The following is a 12,714-nucleotide window of genomic DNA, read 5'->3' on the forward strand; positions in this document are numbered from 1 at the left end:
CTTGCTTGATTCTCCTTCTTTAACTCCTTGAGCTTAATCAATAAATCAACTAGTTTAACCCTCTTGCTAAACATTCATAATTCAATTACACATGCATATGTATGTTTGTATATTCGCAACCATCCTCACTTATTACCCATTTGGTCAACAATCTAAGCCAAGATAAGGCTTCAATATGGTTGCCTCTAACCGAATACATGCACACCAATCTACTTCCTTTGGCGAATATGCATGTCTATGTGGAGGCTAATTTTACACTTAATACTACACAAAAAACAGCATACATTTTCCTAATTAACACATTACATATTGTAGTTCTATACACATCTCTCATTTATTTCATAACCAGAAACAACATCACAAGCAAATAGACACCTTAAAATAGTATACATGTCATACCAATTCATCATGTGCAAACATATATTCATGTAGGTGCAATGGCCAATTCTCAAGTGGCTTATATCCAAATATACACACATATCCAAAGCTTAAATCTTACTTACCATGCAACATGCATGAATCATACTTATGGATACAACATGGCGAATACCACAACACCATACCGCTTCAATTTGGTCATGGTTAAACAAAGAACTTAGTATCTCATTCAAAATGCTAAAAGAAAATCTAAGAATCCTCAATCTACCATCACATGAATCATTATCAAGCTTGATATTTAGCATGCAATGGCATTAACACCATATTCACTTTGGCGAATTTCATTCCCATGACATAACAAAGATTTGAACCATGGGCTAACAAGAACATCAAGCTAGCAACTAAAATATACATGAATCTCATGGCAAAACATCAAACTTACCTTAATCTAGGTACAAGTATGGCCAAACCTCCTCCTAAACCTCTTCCAAACCAACATGAAACAAGAATTCCTTCCTTCCTCCTTAGAATTTTCAGCCCAAAAGAAATGAAAATGATGAACAAAAATTCTTCTTTCTTTCTCCACACTCACGGCAACAAGGCATCCAAGCTCATCTTTCTCTTTTTTTTCATTTTTTATGCTTATTTTATTATAATATTTCCTACATAACTCACTAGCCAAACATGTTGGAAACATGTTTTCCTTGCCCATCATGCCCACCTTGGCCGCCACTATAGTCAAATTTGGGGAATTTGACATGAAGGACAACATTTCCTAGTGTGCATCAATAGACCACTTCCACATTTGCCTATCTCAATTCTAAATTTTCTCACACAAGTCCTTTCTAGTGAAATTCACCTTTATAACACTAAATCAATCATCATAAAATGTCATACATGAGCACACACATATTATAGGCATCAAAATAAATTTTAATTATTTTTATGCCTCGGTTTTGTGGTCCCGAAACCACATTCCGACTAGGGTCAATTTTGGCTGTTACAACTCTCCCCACTTAAGAAATTTTCGTCCCCGAAAATCTTACCGGTAAATAGGTTTGGGTATCGTTCTTTCATAGAGTTCTCGGTCTCCCAAGTAGCTTCTTCTATCCCGTGCTTGAGCCATAACACTTTCACTAGCGGAACCCGCTTGTTTCGCAACTCTTTCACTTCTCGTGATAGGATACGAATCGGTTCTTCCTCATAACTCATATTAGCTTGAATTTCAATTTCTGATGGACTAATCACGTGCGATGGATCGGATCTATAGCGTCGAAGCATCGAAACATGGAAGACGTTGTGAATCCTTTCAAGTTCAGGGGGCAAAATCAAACGATACGCGACTGGACCGACTCGTTCAGATATTTCATATGGCCCGATGAACCTCGGGCTCAATTTTCCTTACGGCCAAATCTAAGCACCTTCTTCCAAGGTGAAACTTTGAGAAAGACCTTGTCTCCAACCCGATATTCAATATCTTTTCTTTTCAAATCCGCATACGACTTTTGGCGATCCGGCGCTTTCAAACTTTCACGAATTACTCGAACTCTTTGCTCGGCATCCTTAACCAAATCAACCTCAAGAATTTACCTTCACTAAGTTCATCCGAATAATGGGTACGGCATTTACGACCGTATAAAGCCTCGTAAGGCGCCATCTTAATACTCGATTGAAAGCTATTGTTGTGCGAATTCAATCAAAGGCGATACTGTTCCCATGAACCACTAAACTCAAGGATACAACATCTCAACATATCCTCGAGTATTTGAATTATCCGTTCGGATTGACCATCGGTTTGGGGGTGAAAGGCGGTCTGAAATGCAACTTGGTACCCAAAGCTTCTTGCAACTTTTTCCAAAATCGCGAGGTAAATCTCGGATCTCTATCCGACACGATAGAAATAGGCACCCGTGTAATCTCACAACTGAGAAACGTACAATTCCGCTAATTTGTCCATTGAAAACCCAGACGACGGGGACAAAGTGGGCCGACTTAGTCAATCGATCTACCACGACCCAAACCGCATCCTTCTTACTTGTCGACAATGGCGGTCCGGATACAAAGTCCATTGTGACTCGATCCCATTTCCACTCGGGTATCGTGATTGGTCAAGTAATCTGAAGGCACGATGTTCCGCTTTCACTTGTTGACATATTAGACATCTCAAACAAAGTCGGAGATGTCTCGTTTCATACCATGCCACCAAACCGACGTTTCAATTCATTGTACATCTTCGTACTCCCGGGTGGATTGCCATTCGGCTACAATGGGCTTCATTGAATTATCGAAATGAGTTCAATTCTTTGGGACACACTGACGACTTTTGAACCTCAAACAATCGTCATCGTCGATTTGAAACTCCGAGTCCTTGTTCGAACACATGCAGCCCGCTTTGCAACCAACTCGTCGTCGACTTTCTCGAGCTTCTCGAATTTGGTGTGTCAATAATGGTTTGGCTTTCAATTCAGCCACTAACACACCTTTGTCGGATCGGACGAGACAAGTGCACATTCATCGCTCGTAAAGTGAATAACGATTTACGACTCAAGGCATCCGTAACCACATTCGCCTTTCCCGGTGATAGTCAATGATCACTCATAATCCTTTAACACTCGAGCCAACGTCTTTGTCGCAGATTTAAGTCTCTTTGGGTCATCAAATATTTGAGACTTTTGTGATCCGAGTATACATGGCACCTTTCACCAAATAAGTAATGTCGCCAAATCTTTAAGGCGAATACGATGGCTGCCAATTCGAGATCATGAGTCGGATAATTTTTCTCATGTGGCTTTAATTGCCTCGACGACAGGCCACAACTCGACCTTCTTGCATTAATACGCAACCTAACCCAAGTAGAGATGCGTCACTATAAATGACAAACTCTTTGCTCGATTCGGGTTGCACTAGAATTGGGGCTTCATCAAATAAGCTTTCAGTTGATCGAAACTTTTCGACATTTCTCCGTCCATTCGAACTTAACATCCTTTTGGAGTAAGCCGTCATTGGCGTGGCTATCGTCGAGAAACCTTTACAAATCGTCGGTAATAACCAGCAAGCCCCAAAAGCTCCTAACCGGTAACATTCCTTGGTGGTTTCCAATCGACTATGGCGAAATTTTGTTGGTCCACCACGACACCGATCGCGGACACCACGTGCCCCAAAAGCTAACCTCTTTCAACCAAAATTCACATTTTTGAACTTTGCGATAATCGCTTATCTCGTAAGATTTGCAACACTAGCCTCGGTGTTCAGCATGCTCGGTTTCATCTCTCGAATAGACCAAAATGTCATCGATAAATACAACTACGAACCGATCCAAGTATGGCCTGAAAATTCTATTCATTAAATCCATAAACACCGTTGAGGGCATTAGTGAGCCCAAACGGCATCACCAAGAATTCAGTAGTGACCGTACCTCGTTCTAAAAGCGGTTTTGGGTATGTCCGATTCTCGGACCCTCAACCGATAGTACCCGACCTCAAATCTATCTTTGAAAACACCGAGGCTCCTTTAATTGATCAAACAAATCGTCAATTCGTGGCAATGGATATTTATTCTTTATCGTCACTTTATTGAGTTGACGGTAGTCGATGCACAACCTCATGGTTCCGTCCTTCTTCTTCACAAACAATACAGTGCGCCCATGGAGAAAAACTCGGTCGAGCGAAACCTCTATCCGTCAATTCTTGCAATTGAACCTTCAATTCCTTTAATTCCGTTAATGCCATACGACACGGGCTATTGAAATCGGCGTAGTACCCGGTACAACCGATATCGAATTCCACTTCTCGAACCGGTGGCAATCCGGTAACTCCTCGGAAAAACATCGAATACTCACAAACCACTGGTACCGATTCGAGTTTCCTTTCCGTCCCTTTACTTCCAAACACATACGCAAGGTATGTTTCACACCCCTTTTCACATACCTCCGAGCGGTCATAGAAGATATTATCGCTGGCGCTCCTTTTAAATCGAGAGACTCGACTCGGACTACCTCATTATTTGCACTCCTCAAATCAATGGTTTTCCTTTTGCGATCCACCTTTGCATCATGTACGGTCACCAATCCATACCAAGAATAACATCGAATTCATTAAATGGTAGAAGCATCGATCGGTAGGAAAACAGATTCTCGAATTGTTAGGGGCATCTCTTGCACACTTTATCAACGAGCACGTATTGACCCAAAGGGTTTGACACTCGAATTACGAACTCGAGAGACTCAACGGTAGAGTCTTCTTTGGATGCTAAGGTTTCACATACATATGAGTGAGTAGAGCGGGGTCAATCAATGCAATCACAATAGTATCAAAGAGAGTAAAAGTACCGGTGATAACGTCGGGGAGGATGCCTCCTCTCGTGCGCGGATGGCATATGCTCTAGCAGAGTACGGGTCTCGGATCGGATAGCCGTATTAGAGGCTCCTCTCGATTACCACCCCTACCTCCAGAGATTCTCGGGGCCTACCTCCACCGTCGTTCCACTAGGTCTTGCACCTTGCGTCTTATTCCTCTCATCTAGCTCCGTGCAATCTCTAATGAAGTGGTCCTTGAACCGCATCCATAACAGCCCTATTAATGACTTACCCCAACATTCACCTAGGTGTCGTCTTCCACATTGGGGGCATTCAGGTCTCTCTTGACGATTATTGCCCACACTAGCTCTGAAGTAGCTCGGGAGTCCGTCAATGGTCGGGCTCTAATGGAAATTCCCGATGCGTCCTCGACTTGCTGGTGTCCTCCCCGAACCTCTTTACAGCCGAGAACGGAGCTTTACTCGTCGATCTTTTACGGTAATCTCTTGCTTCAAATTCGCCTTCTTCTTCTCCTTCCCAAGTTCTTCCGCCTTGCAGCTCGTTCGACTAGTGTCACGAACTCCTTTATCTCCAAAATTCCCACTAGTAACTTTAACTCTTCATTCAATCCTTCTTCAAATCTTTTGCACATCGCAACCTCATCAGCCACACACTCCCGAGCATACCGACTAAGTCTTACGAACTCATGTTCAGTATTCAGAGATCTGATCATCCGCCTTGCTTGAGTTCCAAGAATTCCTTACGCTTCGATCGATGAACTGTTGACTAATGTATTTCTTTCGAAATTGGATTGGAAGAAATCCCAAGTAACTCGTTCATTTGGGACTATGGAAATTAAAGTCCTCCAGCAATAGTAAGTCGAGTCTCTTAACAAGGATATAGCACACTTAAGACATTCGTCGGTGTGCATGACGATTCATCTAACACTCTAATGGTGTTATCGAGCGAACTTCGGCCTTTTCGGCATCATCAAGAACTATGGCCTTGAACTCCTCGCCCCACGCTTCCTAATCAAGTCCACGGTGGTTTACTCACCTCACAGGATCAAGAATCGGAGGCATTGCGGGCTCTTGGGGTGGAGTATTTAAATTCGGGAATGGTTGGACAGCCGGGTTGGTTCGGGCATATTGCGCGACCCACTCATTCATCATGGTGAAGAAGGCTTGTTTCGCCCTTCATTTTGATTATTCGCGGATGATGAGGCTCAACAGGCGGTGTCCCTTGCGCAGGAGCAGCCGCTACACTTTCAACGTCATCCGCCAAGGGTCTCTCTACCGGGTTCCATTGCTAATCAAAACAAAAATTCCAACCGTCAGAAGTCATCACATTATTAAGCGCTAACAATTTGGCATGTATAGCTAGACTCACACGCGCTATGGTAGTCCTAGAACCGACTAAACTATAGCTCTGATACCAATAAAATTGTAACACCCCTAACTCGTGACCGACGCCGGTGTCGGACACGAGGGGTTAACGAGACAAATCCTCTTAAAGTACCGACCAATTTGGCTTTTCTGGACAGGCTGGAAAACTGCGTCACCGTTGCCTTAAAAATCATATCTCGAGTTCCAAAACTCGGAAACTGGTTTCGTAAATTTTCCCTGAATTTAGACTCATATACCCATCCATGGATTTATTTTAGAATTTTGGTTGGGCCAATTGGTACAGTTTATTAGTTAAAGTCACCCATGTTACAGGGATCGACTGCTCTGACCTCCGCTCGTTACAACTTGAATATCTTTCTGTACAGGGCTTTAATACTGGTGTCGTTTGTTTCTAATGAAACTAGACTCAAAATGGAATCTGTACATATAAGGTATGACTCATAATTCTTTCTGGATAATTTATGGTAAATTTTCAAAGTCGCGACAGGGGACCCAGGAATCGTTCTGGCCCTGTCTCACGAGAACTTTAATATTTCCCAGTATACTGCTCATATGGTCGTTTCGTTTCGTCCATATAAAAATAGATTCATCAATGTTCAGTTCCATAATTTACTCACTATTTAATTCTACTTCTACTATTTTTAGTGATTTTTCAATCTCATCTCACTGCTGCTGTCCGCAACAGTTACTGCAGTAGACTATACCAATTTCATGAATTTTTCCTTGGCCTTAATCATCCATCATACATGACACAAATTATGGCCACCTTAACAAAATTTGAGTTTCTAAGACTCGTGGCTATAGGTTCTAGCATCCCACTCGACGACCACATAGGCCATTTTCACATGGCTTAAAGTTTACAACCCACAATTCGACAAAATATAATAGCCTATACATGCCAAATGTTCTTCAACAACAAAAAAACAATACCACAAGATTTCAGCCGGTGTGATGACTTCAACGACGGTTCCGAGCACATAACAATACGAGTCCAAGAGACCTAAAATGGGTGACAAGAAAACACCGAGTGAGTTTACAACTCAGTAAGTCATAAGCATTCGTCAATCCATCGATAAAGTTACTACTACATGTACAACAAATGAGGCTAGGTACTCGTCCATATCGAATCTATACCATAATACCTCGGACCTTTCGGTCCAATCTCGTACCAATTCATACATCCACATTTCATATTCTACACAACAAGATAATCGAAGCATTTATACACATTAACTCAATTTCCAGCACAACCATACAATTTCAATCATCACATAGATTTAAGGCTTACCAAATTCAACCCCGAGCATGAACATATTTTCTATTCGTCAAGAGCACGAGGTACTTACCCGATCCGCTGTCCGGGATTAGCTCGATAATGTCGCACACTCAGTGCCAATTGTAATGCAAGAACATATAGTGAATCCGCACACTTAGTGCTATATGTATTCAACTCGCACACTTAGTGCTATATAATCAAACTCGCACACTTAGTGCTGTACAATTTTAAACCCGCACACTTAGTGCCAATCTTGTCACCGTGTCCTTTTATACCCGCACACTTAGTGCCGAGACCAATACCTTATGTATTTTGCTGCCTTTATACATTCAACAATGGCATCATTCCATACACATACATTTCCATTTACACACCAACTCATTTAAACACATTTGCATATATATATTGATCATTTAAATCAACACCAAATATACGCTTAATGACTTACCTTGTGTTGGGTAAAACAGTCCAAGTCGGCTACTCGATGACCTTCGTCTTTCCCTTGCTTGATTCTCCTTCTTTAACTCCTTGAGCTTAATCAATAAATCAACTAGTTTAACCCTCTTGCTAAACATTCATAATTCAATTACACATGCATATGTATGTTTGTATATTCGCAACCATCCTCACTTATTACCCATTTGGTCAACAATCTAAGCCAAGATAAGGCTTCAATATGGTTGCCTCTAACCGAATACATGCACACCAATCTACTTCCTTTGGCGAATATGCATGTCTATGTGGAGGCTAATTTTACACTTAATACTACACAAAAAACAGCATACATTTTCCTAATTAACGCATTACATATTGTAGTTCTATACACATCTCTCATTTATTTCATAACCGAAACAACATCACAAGCAAATAGACACCTTAAAATAGTATACATGTCATACCAATTCATCATGTGCAAACATATATTCATGTAGGTGCAATGGCCAATTCTCAAGTGGCTTATATCCAAATATACACACATATCCAAAGCTTAAATCTTACTTACCATGCAACATGCATGAATCATACTTATGGATACAACATGGCGAATACCACAACACCATACCGTTTCAATTTGGTCATGGTTAAACAAAGAACTTAGTATCTCATTCAAAATGCTAAAAGAAAATCTAAGAATCCTCAATCTACCATCACATGAATCATTATCAAGCTTGATATTTAGCATGCAATGGCATTAACACCATATTCACTTTGGCGAATTTCATTCCCATGACATAACAAAGATTTGAACCATGGGCTAACAAGAACATCAAGCTAGCAACTAAAATATACATGAATCTCATGGCAAAACATCAAACTTACCTTAATCTAGGTACAAGTATGGCCAAACCTCCTCCTAAACCTCTTTCAAACCAACATGAAACAAGAATTCCTTCCTTCCTCCTTAGAATTTTCAGCCCAAAAGAAATGAAAATGATGAACAAAATTCTTCTTTCTTTCTCCACACTCACGGCAACAAGGGCATCCAAGCTCATCTTTCTCTTTTTTTTCATTTTTTATGCTTATTTTTATTATAATATTTCCTACATAACTCACTAGCCAAACATGTTGGAAACATGTTTTCCTTGCCCATCATGCCCACCTTGGCGGCCACTATAGTCAAATTTGGGGAATTTGACATGCAAGGACAACATTTCCTAGTGTGCATCAATAGACCACTTCCACATTTGCCTATCTCAATTCTAAATTTTCTCACACAAGTCCTTTCTAGTGAAATTCACCTTTATAACACTAAATCAATCATCATAAAATGTCATACATGAGCACACACATATTATAGGCATCAAAATAAATTTTTAATTATTTTTATGCCTCGGTTTTGTGGTCCCGAAACCACATTCCGACTAGGGTCAATTTTGGGCTGTTACAATCATCGAAGTCGAATTCATCCACACTATCAAAGCCCTTTTGGTACTCTTTAGTTGAAATTTGGGTATGGCATGTATAGGACTACCCTTTTGCTGTTTTCAAGTACGTTGTGTGATGTACGTGTGTACAGCCATGCGAAAATGGCTCGTAAAAGTGGAGTATGGCATTAGACCATTTGTGTTTATGTATATATGTATGGTTTCATGATGTGACTATGGACTGAATGGAAGTGTTCGGCAAATTATCAGCCATTGGAATGGCTAAATATGATTATATGTGGACCTATGTATGACAAAACTCTAGTTGGTCCATGGAAACCGCGAAATAGGCAAAGTTTACCTTGAAACAGATGCTGACAGCAGTAGTGGTGTGGATTTGAAAAATCATTAAAATTTTTAGGAATGGAATTAAATAGTGAATAAATTATGTAAATGAACCTTGATGAATCTACTTTCATATGGACGAAACGAAACGGTCATATGAGTTATATGTTAAGAGATATTAAAGTTCTCGTGAAACAGGGCCAGAACGGTTTCTGGATTCCCTGTTCCGACTTTGGAAATTCATTGTAAATTAACCAGAGATAATTAGGAGTCATGCCATATATGTATAGATTCCTCTCTGAGTCTAGTTTCTAAAGAAATAAATTGCATCAGTATTGAAGCCCTGTACAGGGAGATATCCAATTCGTAACGCATGAAGGTCAGTGTAGTTGATCCCTGTAACAGGGGAGACTTTGACTAATAAACTGTACTAATTGGCTCGACCAAAAATTCTAGAAAAAAATCTGTAGATGGAAATATGAGTCTAGTTTCATGTAAAAATTACAAAACTGATTTACGAGCTTTGAAACTCAAGATATGATTTTTAAGGCGACAGTGATGCAGTAACCAGCTTGTCTGGAAATTTCTAAATGGACTGCGAAAGTAGTTAAGTCTGTGTGCACCTTGTGTCCGATTCCGGTAACGGACTCGGGTACGGGGTGTTACACAAAGTGTTTTTAAAAGTTTCATCGTGGAAGAAAATACTTCGATTCGGTCATAAATGTAAATTGAGTCTGAGATTTATTAGGCCGTATGAGATTATTGAGTGTATTGGGTCAGTTGCTTACAGACTATTGTTGCCACCTGAGTTAGAAAAGATCCATAACGTATTCCATGTTTCGATGCTTCGATGATATCGATCTGACCCATCACATGTGATTTCCCCGTCTGAGATTGAGATTTGATCCAATATAACATACGAAGAAGAACTGATCTGAATTTTAGATCACGAGGTTAAAGAATTAAGAAATAAGAAAATCTCTTTAGTGAAAGTCTTATGGCACCGGCACGGGGTAGAAGAAGCTACGTGGGAGCCCGATGATGCTATGAGAGAATGATACCCAAACATTTTTGCCGGTAAGATTTTCAGGGACGATAATCCCTAAGGGGAAGTTGTAGCAGCCTGATTTACACCCTATTCAGAAGAGTTGTTTTGGGACCACAAATCCGAGTCAAAAAAAAATATTTTAAAATCATTTTTTGTGTTTATAGTATGTGAATTGATATGTACGAAAGTTTCGTGTGAAAATTTTATCGTTTGTATGCTCGATTTAATAAAAAGGACTTAATCGCATAAAATGTGAAAGTGGTTTTCTATTTGTTAAAGTGCTTATTTGCTATGGTTTGTTAATTTTAAAGTCCTTAAAATGAAATTAGGCTACTATTAAGGTTAATGGACGGTAATGGACTTAATATATGTAATTTTATAAAGTTTTAACCAAGGTTAATTTTGTAAATTAGAAATATAAGTTAATAAAATTAACACAAAAAAAAAATGAAAGCCATTATTCATCATCCTCTCATCGAAAATTAGAAAAGAGAATAGGGTTCTTGAGCTTTGAATATTCGGTACTCTAGAAGCTTGATTCAAGGTTTGTTTTTACTCAATTTTTGATAATTTTTACATTTTTGAGATCGTTGCTTTGAATACTAGCTAACCCATGCTTGAATTTTTGAATTTGATGATGATTTTGTGTTTTTCCATTGTTGAAAGCTTGATGAATTTTGTGTTTGATGATTAAAAATAAATACGTGTTAATAGATTTTCATGTTTAATTAAGTGATTTTTAGTAAAAATGCCTATTTGGGATTAAATTGTGAATTTTGTGGTCAAAATGTGAAATTAATGAAAGAAATGGGCTTCTAGGAACGTTAATGAAATACGGCCAAGCATGGGTATGGTCAAATTTTGAATATTTTGTGTTTTGTGAAATAGGGACTAAATTGTGAAAATTGTGAAATGTCAGGGGCAAAAGTGTAAATTTCCCATTTATATGTTTTTGGACTAAATTGAATGAATATGTTAATAAAAAAGTTAAATTTGTATTAATTTAGATCAAGAAAAGAGGAAATCAAAATTGGATCAGGGGAAATCTAAAGTTCTCGAATAATCCTCCCAGTTCTTTCGTTGTTTCTGAGGTAAGTTCATACGTAAATAAATGTCGTTAAATTTGATTTTATATATTTTATTTGTGCTGAATTGAATTATTACTTGTATATATATGTTCAAGCCGAATTTGTATAAGTATGGGAGAAGTATTTACGAGTCTGAATTGATCGAGTTACGACGTCTGAAAGCCCTGTACGAACCTCAGGAATAGTTAGGATACATATGTCATGACATAGGATTCCGATATGTGTTTTCATGTAAGACCACGTCTGGGACGATAGCATCGACCTGTGATTTACGTGTAAGACCATGTCTGGGACATCGGCATCGTATTTGATTTAATGTAAGACCACGTCTGGGACGTTGGCATTGTACGAGCTTTTCAACTATCCGAGTATCCTTATTAATTTTGAATGGTTCCACGGGCAATATTGAGTAATGATCGAATGTGAAATCGAGCTAAGAGGTTAGGTATGTGCTAGGTTAAATGATTGGGAAAATAAGGTAAATGTGTACTTGTGATTTATATATGAAATATACACTATAAAAGTGAGAATTGTTTATGTTTATGAGTATATGTACATTCGGCCATTAATATTATAATGTTAATGTTTATGAGATAATGATTGAGTTTGTAATATAATACATGTACATTTGGTTAAAATTTGTTTGGTTCGATCTAGTTTAATTGAATTATGTATGTCATTAAAATAAATTATTTGCTTATAACTTACTAAGTTATTTAAGCTTACTATGTGAGTGTTTGTTTATTATTTTATAGATTTTTTTAACGCTAGTTACGAGCTCGGGATCGTTAGAGAAATCCGTCACACTACTGATTGCTATTTCGGTATTTTTTTTTAAAGTTGAACTTTGAATCTATGGCATGTATAGGCTAGCTTGTGTTTTGGTTAGTTTTGAAATTGTAAATGTAAAGCCATGCGAAAATGGCTAGTAATAATGCTTATGTTTATGCATTTTCAGTCATGGTATAAGTTCATGTTGGGAATTATGTTTCATGGAATATGTTTGTGGTGTGC

The sequence above is a fragment of the Gossypium arboreum genome, chromosome 12 (genome assembly GCF_025698485.1).
Source record: "Gossypium arboreum isolate Shixiya-1 chromosome 12, ASM2569848v2, whole genome shotgun sequence".
In the NCBI taxonomy this organism is placed as follows: Eukaryota; Viridiplantae; Streptophyta; class Magnoliopsida; order Malvales; family Malvaceae; genus Gossypium; species Gossypium arboreum.